The sequence below is a fragment of the Pelmatolapia mariae genome, linkage group LG23, assembly GCF_036321145.2.
Source record: "Pelmatolapia mariae isolate MD_Pm_ZW linkage group LG23, Pm_UMD_F_2, whole genome shotgun sequence".
In the NCBI taxonomy this organism is placed as follows: Eukaryota; Metazoa; Chordata; class Actinopteri; order Cichliformes; family Cichlidae; genus Pelmatolapia; species Pelmatolapia mariae.
The window spans coordinates 22,546,231-22,568,322 of NC_086246.1; the positions used below are offsets into that span (position 1 = coordinate 22,546,231).

The 22,092-nt window shown below is 41.2% G+C and overlaps 1 protein-coding gene across 1 annotated transcript in view; it reads left to right on the plus strand.

Moving 5' to 3' along the window:
- Positions 1-1,706: 1,706 nt before the first annotated feature.
- The window catches only part of filip1l (filamin A interacting protein 1-like), an 89,448-nt gene continuing 69,062 nt past the window's right edge, over positions 1,707-22,092 (plus strand). The window contains exon 1 of the mRNA XM_063466604.1: positions 1,707-1,880. The gene's annotated coding sequence lies outside the window, so the exon portion shown is untranslated. The remainder of the gene's footprint in view (positions 1,881-22,092) is intronic.

Genomic DNA, 22,092 nt, shown 5'->3' on the forward strand with positions numbered 1-22,092 from the left:
ATTTTAGCCCTGCGTGCCATTTGAAGCTGAACAATGCCCATAATTCTATTACTGCTGTGATGTCCGCTGAGGGGAAAGAAGCTGCCTGTGACTCAACCGTCTGCGACCCTCCTGCCTCAGACTGCATCAGAAAGTAACCCTTATTTTTTAAACCAGCACTCAAAGCGCCAGTTATCTATTTCTGGTGCATCCTTACCTAGGGTTGCCAACTTTTTAACTATCAAAGAAGGGATACTCTTGTGCTAGAAGCACAATGCACAGCCAGCTGGGCATAGTGTAAATATGCACTGCATGTTCATATTCTTATAATAAAAATGCAGTAAAATGTTGGTATTCAGTTTAATCTTGACCTCATCTAAAACAATAAAGAAAAATACAGTAAATAACAATTTGGGCATTTCCTTTCAAAAATAAGCAAATACTACTACTAATAATGATGTAAAAACTTGTAGCTAGCCAAGCCCCTATCGACTATCGACTATCATACTAGTAGAAGCTAACCAGTGTTAGCTCCTACCTGCAGACTGTCTCAAGCAGGTGAGGAGGAAGCTTATGTTTTCTTTTATTTTCTACAACAGCATGCCATTATCATTAAAAAAAACAAACAAACTGGCATGTACTGTAAATGTGTAGTTAGACTTCTTAACCAGGGGTATCAAACATATGGCCCAGGAGCCAGAATTGGCCTCGCAATGTCACCAATCTGGTCCACTGGGCGACTTTGGAAAATGTGAAAGATTGTATAAATTCTCAACTTTTAACTTTATTTTCGTACAGTTTTCCCACTGATAAAGTCCTCCTGCATAGTCATCCATACTACAGTTAGGTAACAGATAAATAAGTAAATGATGACATCTACTAGGGAAATGTCTTTATAAGTCCACAGAAAAAAAGGACATGTTCTATGAATTAACAAAAGCTTTGTGTTTTATAATTACGGGACAGTCTGGGCAATGAGCCACTGCACTTTTTTCTGTACTTTTACACATTTATTTCTTACAATTTAAGCCCAAAAAATTGTGCAGTAATTTTTCATTGCTTTTCACTTATTTCAGTAGAAAATCTAATTTGCACTGTAAATGTTAAACGTCATGCATATGGCCCACAGTATAAAAAAGGTATGACATCCCTGTTCTTTACACTGACAGGATAGTTTCACTGACCGGTGGATTTGACATTGCTGACTTTGAAAGTCATTTTGTTCACATCTTCAAGCAGTTTTGGGGCAATGTTTAGTTTATTTGAGCCACCAACACCTTAAAAAAACACCTACATTTCCTTTTGACTTTCACCCCTCACACCCCCGCTCACTATTTCTCTTCTGATAGTCACAGACTCCCAAAGGCTCGTGAGCCATATGGCACCATCAGGGATCCGTGTGCACTTGCGTCCCAGTGTGTTAGTGTGCTGGAGAGGGAGAGCAGCCGTGGCTCAAGGTGTCAGCAGGCAGGGTGGTTTAAATTTAACCGCAACAGGGCTGATATCTGCATGGCAGGTCCTGTCTCTCCCCTTCTGCTCTCTCTCCTCACACACAGACACACACAGTCTGTCTTCATAGTCACCAGCCACAGACATCATCACACACAGCAGCAGCAGCAGCAGCTCCCTGTCAGGAGACGCACCTCTTCCTCCTCCTCCTCCTCTTCTTCTCTCTCACTCATCAGACCACCTGGATTGTACTAGAGGCCAGCTGAGGACGCAGCAGCAGCAGTGACGGCAGTGGAGGAGAGAGAAGGGACGCTCAGCGTTGCAAAGGGAAGGAGAGCGGAGCAAACATTCACACTGAGGATAACACTTCATCCGAGCCGGCAGGCTGAAGGCACAGCCAGTGGCACTGCAGAGGCACATCAGCACCGTGGGCTAAAGATTTGCTGCGAGAGGTAAGGCTGGAGCTTGGCTTGGAGACAGTGTGTGTGTGTGTGTGTGTGTCATAAGATGTGTGTATATCATCTGTTTCCTTTGGAGGCAAATACACAAATGCAAAAGGTTGTGAGCCTGTGTGATTGTGCATGGATGTCATGGAAAATTATCACTGAGTCATGTTTATAATAAATTACAAGTATTTCATTTTCAGCCTAGTCAGCCTGGCATTTTCAAAATTGTATTTTATTTATTAAAAAAATCTTGATTTTCAAAAAAAAAAAAAAAAATCCTGAATTTATTATTTAAGTATAGTCTGTATTTCTGCAAAGCCTTTTGTGCAGATGTGCTGAACTTCAGTGGATTTTCAGAACAACCACTGAGCAGAACATAATCTGCATTGTGGCAGCTTTTCTGCAAGGTTGCTGCTAATTGAACAGATACAAAGATTAGAGGCCAAAGGAGACCCGAGGCTCTGAGGAGGGGAGGGCACAGTGAACTCCTGCTGATCTTAATTCAATCTAATCGGGTTGAATTTGCTCTAATTAGGTTTATTTCTTTGGCTGAGACAGAGAAGGCTCTCACACATTTGGGTTTCTTTTTGCGCTTGGCTCTGCGTGACACTTTTGTTTTGCTTTCTTGGAGGGAATCACCATTACAGCTGAATCTGCTGATGAGGGCAGAACATGATATGGCCCCGGCAGTGGGAGCATGCCTCGTGATCAATTTGCCCACCACATCAAAGCTGGCGGTTATAATTCATCCACTCCTGTGGACGCTGGTGTTACACGGCGGGGTTGTATTAGTTGCAGCCGGGGAATTTCCAAAGGGCAGCGTGTCCATGAGAACCCACGGCAGAGTCATACAGTATCTGAGACCAATCAGAAGGGGTGGGTGACGGGAAGAAGAGAGGGAGGGAGTCAAGTTACCAATCCTGGACTCAAGTCTCAAATTGAAAGACGTGGGTGATACTGGTAGCAATGAAGCATTTCCACTGGTTTAATTATGAAACTCTCACTTTATTATTTTCTCCTTTGGCTTAAAAATGCCAGAGCCTTCATCACATTATGGGATTGGGGAGGTGCTGTGCTGGCATTCATAGTTTGATGACGTGCTGGTATGTGGTGGTCAGCACAGTGAGAGCAAGAGATGTTACTAATAAAAGGATTAGCATAACCTTTAAAGATTATCACATAACATTTTGGTTTGTGGTTACTCACAGGATGTGAACGAAGATGGCTTGAGGCTGGTATTTATAGGTGGAATTTGGGGCTCTTTTTTGGGATCCTGGAACAGTTGGCCATTTCCACCTCTTTTCTTTTTTTCTGATGTTTAAAGGTCTGCAATAAAAGCATCTACAGGTGTTCGAAGCACTCCTTCCCGAATGGAAGAAACCTTCTTCCTGTGAGTAAATATTTGGGCAGAAGGATGCCTTGCCGTTCAGGTTTAAATGGCTTGCGGTTTAGCTTGTGACCGGAAGTGACCGGTTAATCGGGTTAACCATGTATGATAGTGGGACCGAGAGCCACGGCCTTCTGGTGCTGGTAATCTGCTGTAAGACAACAAAAGGGGGCTGGCCAGCAGGCTGATCAGCAGGTTTAGTGTGAATGGTGTTTATAGTATGTGTGTGAATGATTTATAGACAGTTCACCATAGGCCCTGACGGGAGTGTCGAAGCAATGACAGGCCCCTCACATGTCAGATTTTAGATTGACAGATATGCTTGAAGCTTTTCAAACTCCAATTTTTTTTTTTACCTGTTTTGTATAAACTCCCTCAAATGACTTTAAAAATGACATCCTGCCCTGCTAGAAAGTGCTTTGCTTTCAGTCTGATTGACAGTTTGAGGGTAGTGGGGCAGAGATCGCTAAGCAAGACACGCATTAAGGCAAACCTCCTGGCACCCTGAGATTCACCAGCTGTAGGCTGGATTAGAAGGTCTAGCTCAAAAGGTCTTATTGAAGGTGTTTGATTCATCAGCAGGAAGCGACTGGTGGTTAAATTCAGGGTTTAAAAACATGGATCAAAGATGCTTGAAGTTTACTCCTTTTTCATCCCCTTGGATGTCAACTGAGTTTAATCTTTTCTACTCGACTGGAAAAATCTTGGTCTTGAACTTTTTTTAATTTTTTGCTGTTCATACGCTTACATCTTAAGGCAGACAGTCCTATAGTCAGTAAAACAGAAAGTTGCAGAAGCTGTGAAAAGTCTGAGTGACTTGAGTTGTAGTGGCTGACTCCTTATAACTACTGAACTGCATCTCTGCAAACAATGAAAGTCTCATATTACAGTTTTGGAACATAGAACCACCGTCACATAACTCACCAAACTGGGGAGAGTTTTCCCCATGTTGCTTAACTGTGACATCACATCAGTGTGATTGGTCACCTGCACTGTTGAACCTGGACCAATATTAATTATGACGATCCAGAAACAACACCAACATGGGGAAACTGCAACGGTTAGGCGAGTACAAACTTATAACCTACTCCATCCTAGTAACCCCTCCAACCTCCAAATGTGGGCTTTTGTACTTTCTAAATAGAGAAACTTTATCTGTCAGTGTCTAACAATGCTGAGGCAAGTCTGTGACCTAAAACAGTATTTGATCTCCCTGGATGAGAAAACCAAAATAAGGCTCCTAACTGACTATCTGCTTGCATTGTGTCAGTTGTCTGAACCTAACTTTAACCATGACAGGAGTCTGTAATCGTTACACATATTTCGGGTAGTCTACCTGAACACTACAATCCTTATTTCTTGCTTTTTCAAGGCAGTTTAAATTAGTCTAGTAAAAAAGGTGGCAGTAATCGTCAAATGGCCATTTGTGAAGGAAAATTAGGTGATTGCCGTTTAATTTGGAGGACTTGTTGAATGAATGCATCAGTACTGAGCCATTAGCGGGGGATTCGGCTTAAAAGTGGCTCCTTAAAAAGCTTCAGGTCCGATACGCAAAAACTGCGGGTGTTGCAGATTGCTTAATTGAGCTGGGCGTAGTGGGGTCGACAAGTACAAGAAGTGCATGGGTAGTGGGCCACGTGGTGCTTGGCTGCAGGAACAGTGACTCGTTTCATTGGTGGGGATCCTGTTTCTCTCACAGAATACCAACAGCTCACAGCTCTGGGAAAAGAGCACTATATATACGCGACACTGGGAGAAACCCCAGTGTTGTCCAACATTAGTCTCTCTCTTCATTTCTCACAGCTTGCCTTCTGCTGTCAAGCAAAGTCAAAATAAGCCAGCCGAGATCCGTTTTTCAGGCAGGGGCGGGTGTGGGGGGGCACTGAAAGATCAGCTGGAGTGTGCTTTCGCAGAAGACGTTCCCATGAGAGCAAGACAAGACAAACAAACATTAGAGTGTCGGGGACAAGTGGCTATAAAAAAAGTGAGGAAGGTGCACTGGTGACCGTGGATGGTGTGTTTAGTGCAAAACACATGAAACACACTCGGGATGGGAGCTCAATTATCTTTACGCTGCTTCAGCAAAGCTTTTCTTCCTGCAGGTGCTTCACTACAGGAACAGCTCGACTCCAAGCGCATAAATAATTCACCAGGGTATCTCCAAGCTTGTTCTGCTCCGAGCGGTTACAGCATGATTTGCTGCGGCAGACACGGTCGTCGTGGTCGTCGCTCATCTCCGCGCAAGTGTAAAGCAAGTAACACTCGCGGTGCATCAGTACACCGTGGAGCATTAGTGACGGATGACTGCCTGTGCTGCATTAAAAACTATCAGCGGGAGATGGGGGCGTGGGGTTTGGCTGGAGGCTTCAATTATATGTGTGAAAAAGGCAACATGGTGAAATCCCAGACCCACATAACTCTTTGAACACACTTTGAAGTTTACACGGTTCTGCATAATCTGCAAAGTTCAATAGCTTGCCAGACAGCTCAGATCATTTTCTTTCTGTCAGCTATGAGTCATACGTATATACTTCTTGTAACCATTCGTTCTCATTTGAATCTTGTATCGTGTCTGCGTATGTTGCAACAAATGAAGAACGCCTGAAAAGGAACATCAGAAGCAGAATAAACAACAAAAAAAAGGTTTGCGTTGGCTCTCGAGAGACGTCCTAAACTACAAAGGAGTCGCTAATTTGAATCGAACTGGTGCTCTGAACAAAACACACGTCGGAAGCTGAAGCTGTAATAACAGAAAAATATGATCTGGCTCAGCCTGTGAAGATTAGCTATGTTGGAGGAACATAGCTTAATATTATTAAGTAATATAAATAGACAACTAAAATCTATAAAACTCTCGAACAAGGAACAAACTCTACTGTGAACAATGTGTAAAAGTATCAAACAAAGCACAATATTCATTTGTCTACAGGTCGTAAACCATTAAATATATAACAGGAAGACTTTTTTTTCCCTTGGTCATATTATTAACTGCTACTTCATACAGTACATAATGAACTATAGGACTCTGATACACATGAAAACTCGACTATGTGTGCTTATTATAAAGAAACCAGAAAACATTTGTCACCTTTATCGGATTTGTAACCCCGGCTGTCTTTTCATTTCCTCGTGCTGTGAATGTTCGTCACTCGCATTGTTGGGATTTGTCGGCGCGTCATCACCTTTACTTTATTTAGTTCCTCGACTCTAAGTTAAATATACAATAAGGGGCCACTGCAGAGCTGTTTCCATGATGCAGCAGAATGTGTGAGGATGCTACTTGAGGCTGTGGAGTCTGAGATGTATAGGTTTTGGCATCTTTCAGTTTTTCAGCCGATTGCTTTATCTGACTTTGGGGTGAATTTGCTGGGACGTCCATTTCTGGGAAGGCTGACATGTGTCTTGAATGTTCTCCACTTCTAAATAAGCTTTCTCACTGTAGAATGATGGACTGCATACTGTTTGGAAATGACCTTATAACCCTTCCCACGTTGATCAGCAGCAACAATTGCTGTTCATTGCTTTTGTCTTTCTACCTTGGCATTGTGCATTCAGCACACACCTGAATTCTGACAGCAATTCATAGTTTTTCTTACTGGAAGAAAAAGTAAAAGAAAAACGCAATGATTGTCACGCTTGTTCTAACACTATGGGATAAATCTACGGTTGACTAAAACATAGCTTGTCCATGGGTGTAGCTTAGCCTGCTTTGTGGAGAAACATTATATAAAAGTAATCTCTATAGAGCTCTTTACAATCCAACCTCAGCATGAACCAGCTCACATCTTGCTGCTATATCTGCATTGTGTTCCCCTAGGGGCCTTGGCTTTGCTTGTGAAATTCTTGGCATATGCAACACGATGGGATAAAGTGACAGAGGTGGCAGCCTGATGCTAAAAATTCTCTGCGGGAGAAAAAAATAAAACACCCAAAGAGGTCCGTGAGTGTGTCTGTGCTCCTCTTTGGGCCTAAGCCTCCATTGTTGCTCCTCTCTGTGTTTGGTGTTGCCATAGAAATGGTCCTAGTTGAGATGAGGGCTTAGCATGGATCTGTAACTGTGAGTGGCTTTTGCATTCGTTAAATGACGGGGTCAATTATCAGACTATTTTCTGATGATCCCCCCTCCCTAACATTTTCCCTGCTACCTCTTATTTAAGAGAAGTGAGGCATGTGGAGAGCAAACAGGGGCAGAAGTGGAAAGGACACAAGTGTCACAGTGAGAAATGTCACTGTTGCACCCTGGGAAAGCATATTTGCTCGCTTTCGCCTGGATGAAGTGGGAAGTTGTCCTAACTGGGGGTCTTTTGCACAGAGAGAGACTGTGTTTGGCACGAGTGCTGCAGTGTCCGTCTGGGATGAGGCCAAAGGCTGGACAGCAGACAGTGTTGGTGCGGATGAAGCGGAGAACGCTACACCCCTCTGCCAAGATGACTCATAAGCAGAGCGGGCGGGGGGCGGGGTGGGTGGGCAAAGCCACAATAGTGCTTCAGAGTTTGGTGTCCAAGTTGGACAGGATGAACTGCGGTTTTCCACAGCTCATCATGAAAGTGCTGCGGTTTTATTATAACCTCTCGTCCTCTCCAGTGCTGCCATCCCTGTGCCTGAATCAGGGCTCTTTTTTTTGCACGACGTGTTACGTTGTTTTTGTCATCTGCTGTGCAAAAAAATACACGAATGCAGAGGCAGCTAACTTGAAGGATTTATAATTTTCCTCAGCTGATAAACTGCACTGATGACTCAAAGAATAATGAACAAAAAACAAAACAGATCTGCAGCTCGGTTCTTTACAAATGAAATGCTCAGATCTTGTTCAAAAGAAGCCATGAGTCAGCTCCTGGAGAAATATTGCTTTGCTGCTTGGATGCAGCATAGCCACTGAATATTGAGTTGATACAACCTCGGGACAAACCTCATCTTGTTATGTATGATGATTAACCTATACGTACTTGTCAGTCACCTCTAATGGATTAAAATGAATGACCAGCACAGGTAAAACTGAACTCACCCCACTTTCACTTTAGGAAACGAAACCAAAAATCCTGATCACACATAATGATATTCCAATGAGACGTTTCAGACAATCACATCTATAATACCTGTTTGTCGATCGGACACATCCACCCGGTTCATTACGGTTTTCAGTGGCATGTTGTGCTGTAATTACAGCTTAGACATTTGACTTGTAAATTGCCCTTGTTGTGATTCACTGGACAGCTTACTGAGGATGTTGCTGGGCAACTGGGTTAAGTTAAAAACTGAATAAAGATGCCATAACTATCTCCCTTCCCTACATAGTGGGTAATTATTTTTCTCAAAATTAGCTTTTGTAATAATTTTATACAATTTTAAACATATTTTCAACTGCATTTCTGTCTTAAAATGATCAAAATGTATTTTTAATATACAAATTATCATTTTAATTGTTATCCTCAATCTATTCCTGCTCTAGTGAGCAAATAATCATGTGTGACGAGGTCATCTTTTCATCTAGAGGTTAATCAATACCAGGATCACAGCAGAAATGTCAGCTTACCAGATAACCAAGGTGTTTAAGCAGTCTAGCCAAAGATAATGCTATTTAACAAGAAAATAAATAAGTAAGATCACGAGATTTGAAAGTAATAAGGGGACTAATACAAAGGTAAATAAATAAAAATAATAATTAATTCATGCATTTGTAAAACTATTTGACGTGTAGATCTGGTTTCAGTATTTTATGGGATATTGATTTATTTTTATGTAGTCAGTTATTAATTTTAATTATTTCTTATTATTATTTGACAGCTTCAGTCCTCTATAGAGTGCAGTACATAGCAGCAGCTCAAAGATTTCTCCAGTTTTTTTGAATGTTTTGCTGCTATTATTCACTAAAGATGATGAATTTTACTTTGAGGAATATCCGTAATGTGTAGATGCAGTTTTTTTGCAGATTGATGAGCCTCTGCCTTTCTACAGTGCTACAGCAACGTTCACTAATTAGCTGCAAAATGTTCCTCCAGCTGTTTCGCTGTAGTACCACTTACTTTTACTTTTTTGAGATGTGTAGCTGGCATTAAATTCAAAATGATTTGACATTTTTCAGGAAATAGTGAAATGTCTGTGTCAACGTCCAATATGTTGTCTTTATTCTGTTGTGAACATAATACTGGTGAGTGAAATTTGCTAATCACTGCATTCTGTTCCTTTTTCCATTTGTACCAATTCATGTACTCTTGTGTATGGCACACAGTACACGTGTGCACACCTGGATACACGCTACTTGTATTGCTGCAGCCAGTACTTTGGCTCTCAATATGCTGTAGCAGGTTCACGGCGTGTGCTTTTAGACTTTAAATGAAGCTAACAGACTGCTAACCTTTCTGTAATCACCGACTGACAATCTCACATCAATTAAAAAACACCCAAATGTGAACTAATTTAAAATGCACAAAGGAGCAGCGCTGTGCACCTTTAAAGCTTTCAGCCCTCACACATTTTTAGAAATCACACGAAACTTTCCACTTCTTCAAACCCAGCCTGGTGAGTGACTCAGGTTTTCTTTGTGTTCACTGTACTGTTACAGTAGCAGCTTCAAATGTCCCATTTAAGTTTATTCAAACAGCTTATTTTGGAATATAGGACAAATCTGCAGCAACCACAGGTCTAGTGATTTAGGCCAATCAGAGAAAAGCACCTTCAAAGCTTTCTAAATGAAACCCTGGCTGGAGCTGACTAGAGTAGAGTTCTCATCTGACTTCTTGCCTTCTCCTCACCTCTACCGTGCAGGGGATTGGATGACCTACTAATTTTAGCCCAGGCTGATTTGTTGGCTGCTGGACAGTTTGGATTACAGGCAAAAAGGAGCTGACACATCAGTCATCATTCAGAGGATAAAGAGGAATATCACCACATATGTGCTTCATTTATTATTTAATTCACCCTACTACTATAATTTTCCAATTTAAAAAATCTCACATATTTAGACAAAATGACTCCCACAAGAGTAAATCATTACAATGACTTGAAGCAGAATAAAACGTGTCCAATAATAGTTTTACCTTCTATTTCATCTATAATCTATGACCTCACAGCTACGCTAGCACTACTCAGAGGACTTATAAAGCACAGCAATGCTTCTCTCACACTGACAATGCTAATATGCTGCTGTTTACAATGTTCGCTGTCTTAATTTTAACTTTAACATTCCCTGACGAGCACCACACACTTGGAACAGCTGAGGCTGGTGGGAATGTCAACAATTCTGCTGGTGTTTTTACTCAGTTCTGCATTAGGACTAACATCATGGCTAACGAACATGAATACAATTGATTTAATGCCATTTGATGATCTATGTGTTGTCACGCCCACCTTACGTTATTGTTGTAACATGCATTCAGAATTCTGGGTCTTAATACCAAAACTCACATTCAGATTTTGGACTTTTCAGTTGATGTTGACTGAAGACTTTGAGCCAATCTGTGAGTCATTAATGAGTGACAGGGAAAAGCCCCCTGCTTTAACAGAGGTAATCTGTTAATCAGTGGCATTAGGTGTGAGGGCAAAGTGACACCATGTGGGCCAGCTGATCGATGCTGCGAACCCGTAATCCTCTACTTTCAATCTGCTGTCACCGCACAGATGGATGGATTGACTGGGATCGCATGCATGAATGAACACTTGCATGCCGATGCCTGTGAGGTTTGTTATGTAGCAAACGCTAAAACGTCCAAGAAAGACACACCCTCAGATGTAATTATTTAAATCATGAGTGATGCGGCAGATTTCCATGAGAAGACAAATTAACAGCCTGCTTACCAGCTAATCTGCCCCCAGACCACAGTCTGGGATAGACTGTGAACTCACAATACATTAAAACTTTGGGGTAAACCCACCGACACTAAGACAATCCAGCTTGCTTAGTGCCAGGTCCATGAAGGGATCTGACAATGCAAGCTGCCACTAATGCAATGATCCATTTACAACACAGGAAATTAGACAGCAGAAGGGTAAACTGGAAGAGCAAAACACATTCATGCTACATAAAAACAGACACTGAATGCTAAAATAAATAAGAAAATATTGCTAAACTCCCTAACACTCCCTAACAAGTATGTACAGTGAAGCCAGTGGTAGTCTATGTAGCTAAATGAATATCTGATAAAGATATTCACAGTCCAAAAGTTCCACAAGGCCACTCCCCAAAACATAAAAAAGTGCTGCCCTCTGCTGGCTGTTTGAAGCAGAGGTTCCTGTGAAAACTACTTTAAAACAAGACTCCATTTTAACCTCAAATTAAGAAAGACTCCAGCTGTTAAAACAATTTAGAAACATTTATAATGCCATAAAACTGCTGTTAAAAAGAGTGAAACACCAAAACAAGAAAAACATTTTGTATCTTTTAAATGTTTAACAGTGCAGCTCTGTAGCTCATTGCCTTTGAGTAAATAAAAAAAAATGTAAATCATATAACACCTTAACATGTTCATAATACTTGTGGCAAACACCAGACCAAATTGGCACCTACATGATGGTATGGAATTAAAAATTAGGGAAACTTTTGAAGTCACACAGAAGTCAGTGAAGTATGTAAATAAATAAGTATTTAAATAACTAAGTAACATTTATTTATTAAGCACATTTCTCAGACAAGTGGTCACAAAGCACTGTACACAAAATAAAATCAATAAGAAAATTAAATGCCACAGAAACAGTACAAAAACAATAAATGAAATCAATAAAAGTATCAACAGAAATCCTGGTTAAATGAAAAGGTTTGTAACAGAATCATTTAGTTAACACACACTTTCTGATGTGAAGCGCTCTGCACAAAAAAACAGTAAGCCCATCTCAAATCTCAAACCTAGCCTAAACCCTGCCTACACCGATCTGCTGACTATCTTGTAGAAAAGCATGTCCATGTCTTAAAGTGCCTGACATGGGAAGCTTAAGAAAACGCATAAACAGCTGCAATAGTTTTTAGTTGTATGTTTCTGTATCAGTCGATTTAGAGAAACTTTATTTGAAATGAAAAAATGAAATGAAATAATTTGTTGGAAAAAATTGCTGCCCTTCACACTGGATTCATATATAATTGTTGACTTTTGCAGGTGTTTATATGTGTTTATCTTTGGGATTAAACAGAGGAGGAATGAGGTGTTGGGATGTGGGAGTTTGTGGGTGATCCATCATCTTCCACGGTGGCCCTCGTGGTGACAGGCTGTTTCAGCTATTCACACCTCCTTACCATCATATCCGTCTGGAGCTGCTCCATCATGCTGGGCACACAGGAGAGAGAGCAGGAACAGAGGATCAAGTTTAAAGAGAACTGGATGTTTTTTGTTTTTTTTTAAATTCTGCCTAAAGTTGGAAAATTTGTGAAGCTGTGCCTTGTTTGAGTGCTATAGGTGAAACTGGTATAAATATAAGTGAAAAGAGAGCGCACAACCAGGCTCCAGTTGAATCTTTGAAGTCACTTATAAAACATTCTTTTGAAGACAATGTTTTCAATCCACAGGATCTTCCCCAGGCATGTTTCAAAGAGTGAAAAACAGGCTCTTCTTTTACAGGCAATAATCAGCTCAGATTACTGTCCCTAGCAGGTGACAGTGGATCAAAACATCGCCTTCAAAAGCAGGTTTCTAAAGAGAATTTAATTATTAAATTGTAGCCTAACAGTGTGCAGTCTGTTTCCCTTTTGTGGCAAAATATAAATGAAACTCCAAGTGAATACCAAATGAGGGGCATGCAATAGAAATTCTATTTCACTGTGAACTAAATTAGCAGCTCTGTCAGCTTTAGCGCAACGAGGATGTGAACAGGATGCAAATTTGTTTGGATACTGCAGAGCATCTTCTAAGCACTTTTTGAGGTCTAGCTTATTTTCATTGACTTCTCTTATTTCCTATTTCCTATCACAGGTTTCGTTAAAACTATTGTACTTACAATAACACATACGACTTAGGAAGGCTCTTTTCATTTAGCACTATGACTTCCACAGGAACTACCTCATGCTGCACCTGGCTGCACCCCATTGAGTAAAACCAGCAGCTACTCGAACCCCCTCCCTGGGCCTTGTTTCAGGGTCAGGCCCAGGTAAAGCTGTCCCAGAGTTGGGCAGCTTGCCTTGGGAGATCCTACCAGGAGCATATGTCCCTGACAACAAAGGTCCTGGGATCACAAAGGCACACGAACCCTACAATGATTCACAGAGGCTTGTCCACATTGAAAGGAGGCAGTCGAGGTTGTTTGTGCATTTGACTAGGATGCCTCCTAGGTGAGGTGTTCTAGTAATGTCCTACCATTAAGAGACCCCAGGACAGACCCAGGACATGCTGGACATATATATTTATTATTTATATATATCTTGGCTGGCTTGGGGATGACCCAGTGTCCACCCAGGTGAGCTGAAGGAGGTGGCCAGAGAAAGGGGGATGTGCTTTTCTTTCCTTACAATCCTACCAATGCCCATAGCTTTTAGCGGTCAAAGTGGGCGTCCATTTAGTTGGACAAAAATACCTTCAGTGCTGGAAATGTGCCAAACTTTTCCTTCTGAAATACAAAAGAGGTACTAAAGCTTCAGTACTAGCCATCGAAATGCAGCCAACATCAAATTACTTGACATCAAACCTGCACAAACATTTACTCTTTGACTTAATTTTCCAGTTTAAAATAATTTTTAGCAAAGCAAGTAAAATGCTATTAAATGTAGATGTTGCATAAATTTGATTAAAAATCAAGGTTACCACTCATCCTGCATTTCAAAAGTAGCCTTCGCAACATTGAATATTGATTAGTGCAGCTGTACAGCCAAGCAACAATCAACACTGACGAAGTCATGCAAACGTCTGAAACACACCGGTGAGCCTTCCACTGAACCGGACGACCCCTCACATTTGGTTTGTTCATTGTGCCATCCAGTGGAGTGACACCCCCTGGCAGCTCCTGGATAGCTCAAGCTCCATCACTCCTCTTTCTCATAATCACCTGCTCCAGAAGCGACAAGGTTACAGTCTGATGACACTGAGCAAGAAGCACCTGCCAAAAAAATGAAAGCTGATACAGGATATTAAATATATCGGGCATGTTTAGACCTCGTATTGAGGCTGCCATGGGAGCCAGCTTGGCTAAACATAGAGCCTGTTTGAGTGGGTTTAAAGAGCAACAGTCACAGCGTGAGGCTCACTTGGCGTGCGTCATCTTCTGTTGCGCTCATGTTTGAATCAAAACAGTGTGACAGGCGCCATTAAAAAGTCATTTTGGTCTTAGTTCTGGTTAAGAGGTCGAAGAAGTTCTGCGCTGCTGTCTGGCTTTGTTTTCACGAGCTTGACCTTGTTAAATGCGCAGACCTCAACGTGAGGAAGAACAAGAGCAAATCTCTGACATACAGTGCAGACCTAGACAATTAAAGATATTACTCACGCCTTCATGCAGACAAACACACACACACTGTAAAACGCAACATTTGAAGCCAGTCGTGAGGTCATGAGAAAGATATCCTTTTGGCACCACAGTTGCTCAAATACAGACTAATACCAGGCAGAATACAGTATGTGTGTGTCTGTGTGCGTGCATTTACACATTTAGAGCAGCAACTGAGACAAACTGCATGTATGCTCGACCGCATTTCATGTTTCCAACTCGGGCCTTCTCCCCTATTCCTTTAAATGTAAACTAATGCTCTTCGTCTGTTTTCCCAGAGGATTAATCTCCTTCCCTGTCTTGTTTTTTTACGTGTTACCTGAATGAGCTCATCATTTGGAGAACAGTGTTTTGGCCATAGACTGCTTATATGGGTGTGAATAGTGAAGCCAATGGAGAAGCACTGAACCTGCTTTATTACTAGTGACCAGCAGAGGGTGACTCCTTTGGATGCAAAAAAAAGTCAGATTGCATGGAAGATTTTGAGGACAGAAGCCTACTTCTCACTTCGTTTATTACCAAAGTCGACACAAGTGGCTTGCAGATAATGAGTGCAAAGGAGGTCAGGCTGTTTCAAGGTGATAGAAGACAACAGTAACTCCAATAACCACAGTAACCAAGGTCTGCAGAGTAGCATTTCTGAATGCACAATATGTCAAACCTTGAAGTAGATGGGCTCCAGCAGCAGAAGACCACATTGGGTCCATGTCAGTCAGTAAGAACAGGAAATGTTCAGAATTTGCATAAACACATAAAAGCATGGATCCACACTGCCTTGTATCAGCAGTTTAGGCTGGTGGTGTAATGGTCTAGGGCAGCGGTCCCCAACCCCCGGGCCTCGGACCGGTACCGGTCCGTGAGTCGTTTGGTACCGGGCCGCGAGAGTTGAGGCTCAGGTGTGAAATGTATGGTTTTCAGGGTTTTTAGCGTTATTTTGTTATCGTTTTTATCGTTAACTCGGTTTTCCTGGGTCTTTTCACGTGTGTTATGAATAAATCGGTACCGGTACCGGTACTAGTTTTATTTTGTTGTATTTATCCGCGACACCTTAAAGGGCGGTCCGTGAAAATATTGTCGGGCATAAACCGGTCCGTGGCGCAAAAAAGGTTGGGGACCGCTGGTCTAGGGGATATTTTCTTGGTGCACTTTGGGCCCCTCAGTGCGCCAAAGTGCGCCACTCAGGTAGGCAACAACACAGCCTACCTGAGTGTTGTTGCTGACCATGTCCATCCCTTTATGACCACAGTGCAACCATTTTGACGGCTGCTTACAGCAGGATAACACACCACGTCACAAAGTTCAGATAATCTCAAACTGGTTTCTTGAACATGACAAAGAGTTCACTGTACTCAAACGGCCCCCACAGCCACCAGGTTTCAATCCAATAGAGGACCTTTGGTATGTGGTGGAACGGGAGATTCACATCATGAATGTGCAGCAAACAAACCTGAAGCAGATCTGTGATGCTTTCATGTGAACATGGATCAAAATGTTCCTGGCACTTTCTTGAGTCATCCATGTGTATGAGTACCTTATTTCGTCAACACCAAATGTCTGTAAAACACTAAAATCTCTCCATCAACAATATTCTTCATCGTGCAGATCCCTAAAAAAAAAAGAAAAAAGAAAGAAACACTGATCCTGCAGTTTTAAATGTTTTCTTTTGTGTGCCCCCTTTTTTACATTTACAATCAGAAAACCCAGGTTTGACTTTGAATATGCTGAATCACATTTGGAATATTCACCTGAATGTACCCAGAATGGCAGCATGGCGCCCCCTGTTGATGAACAGATACATCCCTGCTGCCCACTGTGCAGCAGTGTGGCTGCACATTTTTACTAATCCAACAAGAACTGATGCAAAAAAGAAAAAGAAAAACAAACAAGAGATATTCCCCATGACTATGCATGCAGAGCTATTTTTCTCCAGTTGGTACCAGTAAAAAGCATCATCAGTGCTCCACTTCTGAAATGCTAGATTATTACTGAATCTGATGCCTGTCTCTGCGGCATAATCCATGTATTGGAAATGTGCTAAGATGACACTGTTACAGTTTCTGGCCAGTCCAAACATTTCATTGGATTGCATCATCCCGCTGAGAGGAGGCCTAGATATAAGAAAAAAAATGTGCAACGGTGCTCTTTTTCATTAGACGCACATTTCAGCAGCCATAAGCCCTGCAGCAGAAAGTCGCCATCATCCACCCTGCTGATTTACAAAAACCAGCATGCCTACATCTGAGCTGAAACATCTCTATTCGTCTCCGAGCGTAACTCCTCCGTCGCTCCGGAGGAGTTACAGCGTGTGCCTGAAGCTGTGGACGACTTCAGTGCAGAGGAATTCCCAAAACTGCTTCTCCTGCTGCTTTACACTAATCCTCGCAGGAAACATCTTCAACGGTTTTACGGCACCTCTTCCAGCCTCGAGGCCTGAACGCTGGTCGCCACCTGTTGCTGCGGCAACCACACTGTTTGTAAACATTTCACTGTTTCTCTTGGACCGGCGAAGGAAACCCCTCCAGCTGAGCGTGTTACTCTCTGACAGCCTTTCTCTGGGTGCTGACCTATTTAACAGTGTTTAATAACACTTTAAGTGAAGCAGTATGAGTAGAAACACTAGACGTATATTTTTATTTTATAATGGAAACAATTTTCTCGAGAGGACCCACACCTTTTTTTCCACAGTTTAAAAGTGTCCCTGTCCTCTAGAGGTGCACATTTGCCCCTTAATGGGTATTACTGTGGCCATTAACGCACAGTATGTGTGCCTGTATATGAGTAAAACACCTAGATGCTGTTTCGGTGTAAACTCGCTGACTTTTGTTACATTATTGGCCTCTAAACTCTTACACTCTTAAACAGTTAAATACAAAACAGCAGACCTCTGCTAACAGCTGTGAAGCTCACTGTCTTGAGATCACAGGCAAGCTTGCATATTTCCTAAGAGGTGCTTTTTATTTATTTCATTGAGTCTTTCTGTATTTTTGTCAAGTTTTTTTTATTATCTTTAATTTAAAAAATGCTATAAGTAGTTTCTGTGGTGGCCCTGAGAGGTCACTCAAGGAAAGAGCAGCAAATAGGAAAACGTTGTACAACAAAACACAACTCAAGTTGAATAAAACAATGAAAATAGACATAAAACAACAAACCCCCACAACAACACACTTTTGTGGCATTTTTTCCCCTATTTGCGTTTTCTTAAGTTGCAGTCCGTTTGACCTTTCAGGGCCACTGTAGCTTTTTCTCCTTTCTGGGCAAAAAGTGATTTCCGGTATTTAAAATGTTGTAAATGGCTTGATTGTGTATAATATATCTCTCATTATGAGCCAGAAAGGACATCCCTGTCACTAGCGAGAAACTGAAATCAACTTGATGTAAAGTGAAGTTTATATATCTTTTATTTATCTGGGTAAAAAGTGTCACTGACATTAAAATGTCTTTTTCAAGAGAGATCTGACTGAGAGAGCAGCAGAAATGGCAACAAATGAAACATCACAGTTCTATCAAGATATTGTAGGTGACAATAACACAAGGTCAAGAAGATCATTTCAAAACAGGTTATTTCTTTATGCACTGTGCAATCCATTGTAAATCCTGTTTACAGCAGTCTATTTACCAATATAAGCAAAGATATTAGTCATAAAATAAACACATATAAACATCAAAATCCCTTTTTTGGTGCAACTAAGTTTGAGCTAAAAGGAAAAGCGCTGATTTGGGATCTCACGACATTGTGACCTTCTTTGGCTCCAAATGCGTTTGCAGTTTAATCATCGCTGACCCTCAAATTATATGTGTTCCTTTTTGCTATTAGAGCACATGGCCTTGCATACACGAAAACGCATAATTATGATTGTGAATAATGATGCGCGTGATCGAAAACAAAGATGCCGTGACATCATTCAGCAGAAATGCATGCAGAGTTTATAATAGCTAATGCAATAAACAGACTTATACAGTGACATGAAAGAACAGCATAGCTGGGACCAAACACTAAAACTGGACTTTGATTACACCAAACTTTAGTGGTGTTACAAATAAGTGTCATGTTACAGTTATGTGTGATAATGTACAGCGTTAAGTAAATTCTTCAAGGATTTCATTATGAATTCCCCCTCCATGGAGAACAACTTTCTATTTCACATCAACACTTTTAATGGTTCAAAGAGTAATTTTTTTCCATCTTCTGGGAGTAGAATGAATAGAATTTCCTGTATACAGTAAACTGCTGGAACTGCTGTAAAATTGCAGGAACATTTGTACAATGTCCTGATCTTTGTAAATACAATTTAATGTGGTAAATGTGAATGCTGTTGAGTAATAAGACAGCAGCTGTAAAATTTTATTTTCAGTTAAGTCAAACTTGAGCTTGAGCTCATCTCAGCAAAACAATGATATATCAAGTCCCAACACTGCCTGTGTTGGTTATTGCACTGGGTGTAATAATGTTGCCAAAAACATTCCTACGCTAGCGAAGTTTGAGGGGCTTCTATTTTGAAATGAAATCCTCAGTTTCCTCTTCTTAGCTGAAAGGATGGTGTGGTCTTTTGCTGCTGTAGCCCATCAGTTTCAGAGATGCTCTTCTGCATACCTTGGTAGCAGTGTAGGGACTAACGTGTTATTAAGTAACACGTTACAGTAACTACGTTATTATTGTGGTAACGAGCACGGTAACTAGTTATTATGCCAAAATCAGGAACACGTTAATCGTTACTGGGATTTAGATAGGGTCGTTATTCGTTACTTCGTGTGTTGCGTTCGACTTACCTCGGAAATCGGAACACGGACCTGGGAATGATGTCACACTCGAGTAAACGGCGTTCTCGTTAGCCTCGTCAGAGAAGTCGGGATTCCAATATGGCAATGCCCTCGAAAACGGTTGTTTTGCTAGCCCTCTACAAAAAGAAATTACTACTAAACACATATGCAGCCATAGCTGGACTTAGTGGGCCGATGGTGATTTTTCGTTTTGATGTGCCGATTTTTTTTTGTTTTTTTTTCCGTAATGGTATAAACAATGAAAGGTGGTGGATTAGCCAGATGCTGGCAGATGTGGAAAAAATAACTCAACTGTTTGGTGGTGGCATCGCGGAGCTTCCACAGATTCAGTAACATTAGCAAGTGGTGGAGGCCAGCAGGTGGATGAGAGAAAGGGGAGGCAGGAGGAGGAGAGACCCGAGGCGGCCGCCGGTGTTGTGCCAAAAAGAAATTGCCTGCCAAAAACTGATTTCCAATGTTTCTGTGTGTTTTTTATGTGTAATATCTTTACGTATGTTGGTAAATAGAGTTGGGTGAACAGGGTTTACAAAGGGGTTATATATAAAATTTAAAAATTACCTGTTTTTCAAGTATCTTTATAACTCTGTGTTATTGTACTTACATTATAACCAGTCCTTAACTTAACTTAAAATATGTTTACAGAACTATTGTAATATTTGTTGCAGTTTCTACTGTCGTCTTGGCAAGATTACTCTTACAAAAAACATTATTAATGTCAATAAGATTTTATTTAACTGCATAAATAAAGGATATATAAAAATCACTGCCAAAAACTGATTGTGGCTTCTACCTTGTTACATGAATGTTGTTTGTGGCTCAAGATGACTTGATATCATTCATGTGGGATACATTTGACATATCCAGTGTTGGGGAGTAACGGAATACATGTACCGCCGTTACGTATTTAGAATACAAAATATGAGTAACTGTATTCCGTTACAGTTACCGTTTAAAAAGGTGGTATTCAGAATACAGTTACTTTGTTGAAATAAATGGATTACACGGCGGTACTTCCCTGTTTCATATTGTGGCGGGTCAGGATTGTTTGGGATTGTTTGACAGCTACGTTCTGTTGTTCCAGGCGGCAGCGTTACGGTTGCCATGGTTACAGGGTGACCTCTCTCTCTGTGTGTTTCCTGGGTGAGAGAGCGCCTTTTTGTTGTTGTTGTTGTGCTAAGCTAATAGACAGAATGCTACAGACATAGCTCTAAAGAATGTAGCCTGATGGGCAGTGTAGTCCGTGCTGCAGCGAGAATGGACTACCATACCCGTTATGTGTCTGTGAGCGAGGGAGGGAGAGAAAGGAAAAGTCCGAGCTGTCACAGAGCAGAAACGGGAGCTGGAAGCATGTAAATATAATAATAACCACTGCAGCCAAGAAGAGTGCCTGACGAGCCCATTTGTAAGTAAGCTATTAAGACTCAACTGTACACTGTGTTCGTGTTTTCCTCCGGAAAAAAGAAGTTCCGTTGGAGCAGCCTTTCAACGCCTCTCTCTGTCTCCCGCAAGCAAAGTTGACCCACACAACAAAGTAAAGCTAGTTTTCGGCTACCAGCCCGACAGGGAACCCACCGTATTAGCCAGAGGTCCCTTTACTACGTTTCGGAGCCGCGGACCTTCAGTAACAGTAATAAATCACAGCAATAGTACATTCACGTAGTTGTAAACAGCATGATAATATATTAAGTAATCCAAAGTATTCAGAATACGTTACTCTCATTGAGTAACGTAACGGAATACGTTACAGAATACATTTTGGGGCATGTATTCAGTATTCTGTAGTGGAATACATTTTAAAAGTAACCTTCCCAACACTGGACATATCTTTCACATATTATAGACCAACAAGTTATTTATAGCATTTTAAATACGAGCAATCCATTTTTGGCAAATACCAGAAATCAGTTTTTGGCAGACAATCACTTTTTGGCACAACACCGGTCCGAGTGTCAGGTGAACTGAACTTCAGGTAAGAAGTTATGACCTGCAGTCTATCTGGGTCAGTTATAAACCAAGTTTAGGTGTAGTTTTTTTTCGTTGTGCTGACTTTTTACAGTCAGTTACAATAACTGGTACTGCGTACTAGCTAGCATGACAGAGTTTATATACTGCTGGGTGGGTGCTATGATGTTACTGATGTTGAACTTTATTTTGTTCATAAGGTTAGTTATTAGAGTTGCCAACCGTCCTGTAAAAAACGGAATCGTCTCGTATTCAGAGAAAATATTACGCGGTTCGTAATGAGGTGAAAAGGAACACAGTTTGTCCCGTACTTCAGCTACAATGAAAAAGACACAAAGCTGGAGTTATTCTTTGTCTTTACGCTGCATAGCTGTTTTTTCTCTCTTTCTCTCCCCCTCCCTCTCCTGTTGCTACTTCAATCATGAAACTGATCAATGATCAGCTGATCGGCTTTTCTCTCTTGTTTGTTTATCGCCCACTTTGCGCCAGAAAGAGGAAACCAGCGGATGTCGCGCTAAACAACATACAGCTTTTATTAAAAGCTAGCTTTTAATAAATAATTATCTGAATCTTACAACAAACGATTGATAGATTGATACATATATACCAACAAGACAGTGTACATCACTGTCACAACAGCGTTTGTTTTCATTCAAAGGCTTTATGGTTTTTCCTATTAAAGTGGGCCGGTCT